The sequence below is a fragment of the Protobothrops mucrosquamatus genome, unplaced genomic scaffold (genome assembly GCF_001527695.2).
Source record: "Protobothrops mucrosquamatus isolate PMUCROS unplaced genomic scaffold, P.Mucros_1.0 scaffold_99, whole genome shotgun sequence".
In the NCBI taxonomy this organism is placed as follows: Eukaryota; Metazoa; Chordata; class Lepidosauria; order Squamata; family Viperidae; genus Protobothrops; species Protobothrops mucrosquamatus.
In genome coordinates this window covers 1777013-1782822 of record NW_015386175.1, presented here as the reverse complement: position 1 = coordinate 1782822, position 5810 = coordinate 1777013, and positions in this window count along the sequence as shown.

Below are 5810 nucleotides of genomic sequence, written 5' to 3'. Positions count from 1 at the left end.
GTTCCTCCACACATCTTCACTTAGCAGGAGTAATAAAAGGCACCTCTGTCTGAGACCCACCGCTGGTTGGAAAAGGCAGCCCTGCTCCAGATGGATTAAAGGTCTGAGCTTCCTGGAACTACTTTTCCGAGATTCTCTTTGCAAATAACATGTGGCATTTTAAGAAGGAGGGGTTGGAAACATTGCTTGAGGGGAACAGCATCAAGGGCCTATGAGAAGCCGCAGTTCTGACATCTGGTTTCCATGGCAGGCCAGGAGGCACAGTACATTTTTATTAAACACTTCTGTTTCAACTTCTCCCCTTGTACCAAATGATACATTACACCAGATGCTTTAGTGAGCTGCCTTCTCATTGCATCCGTAGACAACAGAAAGTAAGTACAGTTTATACACAAATATACTCTCCCTCCCCAATAGCTTTCAGAGAGTACAGAAATAATTGGTAAAGTTGCTTTATTTCTATAGATAGTTTTTCTTTCCAAGGCAAATAGGCAAACTGCAGAACAGGCCCCAAACTAAAAAAGAAATTCCTTTCTTCTATGATTCACACCTCTGCAGGAAACAGGCACCATTTCCAAGGCACCTAGAAGCAATTACTGGCTGTCTCAAGAAGGTTGGCTGCTTCCAGAATCACATCTCTGTAGTAGGCAGAAGTGGAAATGGCAGAGGAAGGAGGAAGCAGTGAGCAATTATTTCTTTTGGCCAGCAGGAGGGAAAAAGAAGGCATAAAATAGCAATAAGCAATAGCACTTAGGCTTATATACTGCTTCATAGTGCTGTACAGTCTCCTTAGGTGGTTTACAGAGTCAGCATATTGCCCCCCCCCCAAACAATCTGGGTCCTCATTTTACCGACTTTGGAAGGATGGAAGGCTGAGTCAACCTTGAGCCCTGTCAAGATCGAACTCCAGGTTGTGGGCAGAGTCAGTCTGCAATACCGCATTCTAACCACTGCGCCACCAGGCTCTTATAGATCCCAGGGACTCTTTTCTCCATGGTTCCAAACCCACAAGGATGTTCTCTTACGGTAGGAAAGAGTAACAACCTGATCTTAAATATGCTTGATTACTAGACACTGTTCGTAGCAAGATTATGCAGGTTTGGTCAGCTCATACAGGCCAAAAGGCAAAAGTGAGAATAGCAAGTGATGCCCATAGAACAAATCAGCAGTAAACAGAAATAAAATACAGACATTATGGGACAAGTGATGATGAAGAGATATATATCTCTATCTACCTAAAAGCACAAACTACCACTATCTGCCTGCAAAGAGTACTCAGATCTAGAATTCTGCTCCTAATAAATTGTATATATCAAACTTCCAGAAACTGAGTTTGGTGAAAGCTTATCTACTTAGTTACCTCAAAAAAACATAGCTGCATATAACAAATAATGACTATGTTCACTCACCATCCTTATCTATAATTAACTGGACTATTTCACTCAATATCCTGGGTTTGCCTGATACAATGAACAAGAAATTAATCACAGTGGCTGATTCATATGCTATATAAGGCTGAAATGTAGTTGGTAGATTTGTGCTTCAGTATGTGATGTAAACATAGCCAAAACTTCTCAGCCAGTATGAAACATTTTTAAAACTATGCCTGGTCATGCAAATTCTAAAGCAGGAGTGTCCAACCTTGGCAACTTTAAGACTTGTGGACTTCAAGTGGACTTCTGGCTAGGGAATTCTGGGAGTTGAAGTCCACAGGTCTTGCCAAGATTGGACGCCCCTGTTCTAGAGCAAATGCATAACCCTGTAATGCAGACTAGGATATGTTGTGATTGACAGCTTATGATAGCCTAAATTCTGCAGACCAGGTTTGAGAGGTCAACAGTATCCATAACATTGACTGGAAATATCAGTCCATACTATATATTGGCCTAATTCTAAGAGCATACACACTGGCATTCCTCAACTGATGTCCATTAGATAGTTTTGACTGCAGCTCCCATGAGCCTCAGCCACAAAGGCTGAAAATCAGAAACGACAAGAGTTGTAAACCAAATATATTGAGGTTACCTGACTGGGAAACATATTGTTCCCTCTCTAGAGGCTCCAGATGTCAAAGTGACTTAATAATTCTGCAGTGTTATCTGTTGAAGAGTATTTTGAGAAGGAAACTTGATAAAGTCATGGAAACAGCTTGTAGCAGCTTATGGATTATTACTTCAAGAGAGCCAGTTTGGTGTGGTGGTTAAAACATCAGGTTAGAAACTGGAAGACTATGTGCTCTAGTCCTGCTTGAGGTACAAAATCAGCTGGGTGACCTTGGGCCAGTCACTCTGCCTTAGCCCCAGAAATGAAGCAATAGCACGCTACTTCTGAAAATTTGCCAAAAAAACCCTGCAGGGACTTGTCCAGGCAGGCACGAGGAGTCAACACTGACTTGAGGAAGCATACTCACACAAGATTCCAACTTCACCCATTTAGCCTAGGAAAGTACTAAAAGACGTGCAGAGTCCCTTCCAATCCTATTATTTTATCTTCTATGTTCCCTAGTCAAGAAGCAAAGTCCCAGTTTAATTTAGTTCATGTTTGTTTGCAGAGAAGAGGCAAAAAGCAAATATTCCCCTCTGGCTAACTCGCAATCCTTGTGAATGCTTGCCTGAACTCAAGAATTCTGTACCTTAGGATAGTAATACAATTTTCTACTTGAAACCAAAAAGGATCCATAAGGTAGCTTGGTTCTTAAAGCCAGCTCACCACAATTCACTGCCCTTTATGGAGTACATAAAGTACCACCAAGGGACTTAAAAAAAATATTCTCACATTTTTGTAGTTTCTCTTTCTTCCCAATGCCCTAGCAGGGGTAGGCAACCTTGGCTCTTTTATGACTCGTGGACTTCAACTCCCAGAATTCCTGAGTCAGCCCTGCCCTAGTGATAACATGTACTCTTCAATGCCATGCTCCTAAGGACTCTAACCAGCCAAAAGGTTTGTTGAGGGCTCGGAGCAAGGATTTGAACCCGGGTTCTTTTGCTCCACATTCAATCCCCTTTACTGGGAGGGACTGAATGAATGGGAGAGTGTGTGCATGAGAGTGTGTATATTTCTACCTACCTACCTCTCTCCCTCTGTGTGTGTGTTTGTGTATGTGTGCATAAAGGGAGAGAGAAACACACCAACCAACAAAGAATCCCTATTTTTGCCTTGCAAATTCCCAGTTACCATATTAAGCCCCTGGGTGCTAACCTTTTGGGAGGAGCTATTTGTTTTCCTCTTTCCTCAATCACACTCCTCAAACAAAACATTAAGAACGTTCCCGATTGGTTTTAAAGCTTCAAGCCTCTCCTTGCTGAGGATATTTAAAAAAGAAAAGAAAAAAGAAACAATGTCGGATAACCCAAACGCACATCCCCTTTGCACACACAAAACACCTATGCTTTTAGAAAGAACTGGGTCCATCCAGCGGCTCCACACTTCTGGCGTGTAGTTAAGATTACCCGACCTTGCCAGTTCCTACAAAGCAGAAGGGAAGCCAAGGAGAACCGTCTGTCTAACAGGAAGCAAGGAGAGCTGCTTTGTATTATTAAGGCATTCCTTCCCCCTTCCCCGCCGCTCCTGTTTCTGAAAGAAACCCGCTCTCTCCCCCCCCCCTCTCCCCCTTCCATGCTTCAAGTTATCTTCTGGGTCAGCAGAAGCTGCCAAATTCCCGGAGATCCCGAGCGAGGCTCGGCTGCGAGCGAGCGAGTTCCTTCCGCAGAAGAGCAGAGTCCGCGTCCCCAGAAGAGGACCCAGCCCGGCGCTTACCTGCTTTAGGTAGGGCAAAGAGGCGCTCCTCCCTTTTCCAAGAGGTCGAAGATCAGCGGGGTTGAGGAGCCGGCGGGACTGGCAGTCCGGCCGCCGCCCCCGGGGACCCTTTTCTCCCACCCGCCGGAGTCGAAAGTTGAGCCCGCCGGAGCGGGGGCGGCGCGTGGTGGCGGGGCTGGGAAACGACGCGGGTTGGGAGGCGAGACCGAGGAAGGTCTCTTTTTTTCTTCTTCTTCTTCTTCTTTTTCTTCTTTTCTTTTTTCTTCCCTTGAGGGACGCTCCCGGGCTTTCTGCTCTGGGAAGCTACCAGCTTGACATGAGCATGACATCAGGCTCCATTCAGGGTGCTTATCAGGCCCTCGGCCAGCCTCTTGGCAACCAGATTGCAGGCTAATCAATCACCGCCGTTGCCCCGCTCTCGGCCGGCGGAGAAATCTTTGGGTGTCGAGCAACCGAGCTCTCGCTTTACGTACCAGGAGCCCGTCCCGCCTCCCTCGGCTCATCCCTGCCCAGGTTTCTCTGTGGCGCTGCAATTCCAGACCTGGTTTTGTGGCTGGCGCTCGCTCGGGCTGGTTTCATCCACGCCTCTTCTCTCTTTTCGGCGTCCTGGCTGGGTCCGAGACAACAAATCCCATCTCAGGTGTTGAAAGAGTCGAGAGTCTGGTTGGTTTGACTCTAGAGGGACGCGCTGGCTTGGATTTGTTTTTGTTTTTTTTTGTTTTTTTGTCAGTCTATTTCACCAATCGCCCAGGTGGGGAAATTCCTGAAGAACTCTGCAGAGCCTCAGAGGAGCTTTATACAATTGGTGTCATTCAGGGGTTTACTCTTAAATTTCCTGGATATTTTGAGGAACCACTGTGAAAGCGGGAGGTTGTGAGTTCAAGTGCCGCCTTAGCGAGGAAAGGCAGCTGGGCGATGATCTGGGCCAGTCACTCTCAGCTCGACTCACCTCGCAGGGTTGTTGTGGGGAAAATAGGAGGAGGGAGGCGTGTTGGATATGTTCGCTGCCTTGAGTTATTTGTAAAGATAATAAAGGCAGGATGCAATAAAGAAAGAAACGAGGAGGATTGCTGGCTCTAAGGGTGGGGTGGGGTGAGGCCTGTCTGTCTTTTTTTTACCTGTTAGTCATCCTGAGGTCAGCAGCCCAATTACACAAATTAGAGCTGGAAAGATGGCAACCTGCCTGCTAGGGAAGCAGAGATAATTCAACCAAACTACAAATTAATAGCACCATTGGTGATAGAATATCGTAGCATTGCCAAAATGGGCAGGTTTGTCCCATGGAGCATTAGCGTATTTACTGGCTGTGATGCAGTGCTTTGGGATGCAGACGTGGTCCACAGAATAATTCCTGAAGTACATAGTTACCTAAAAAAGAAATAAAAAGGAGTACTGTATACATCCAATGTGACAAAGTGGGAGAATGTAGAAGTATTGGATATGTAAATCCTTTTTTGAGATTGTACGTAGCTCTCAAAAAGTTCATCTGCTATATTGTCCATAATTGGCAAGCAGGGAGGGACTAGTCTTCTATGGGTGGCTCTGTTGTCTTCTATAGGTGTCTCTAAATCTTCTGGCTACTATAGGGGCATTCAAGATGGTTCAACATCTGCCTCCAAAGAAGCTTTTGGTCAGAGCAAATAAAATCTGATGTTTTACTGTTCAACCATAATGCTGAACACATTTCATTTTTGAACCGATTTAAGATGAACTTTAACTCAGATTTTTGTATATATTTTATTATTTTTTGTAGGGTTAGGGTTAAGGTTAGGGTTAGGATTAGGATTAGGGTTGGGTTTTTTTTAATAACATTCTTAATATTTAGCAAACAACATATTAACTCAGATTTTTAATGTAGGCTTAAAGTATTTTATGAAAACCTGAATATAGTGAAACATTTCTAATTTTATTGTACTTCCTAACAAGGAAATCAGAAAATGTTTTAACACACCTGAAACTGACCTCTCTCACACAGCATAAATACAAATGAGGTTGGCGAATAGAGATTTTGAAAGTACGGGTAGTCCTCAACTGACGACCACAATTGAGCCCAA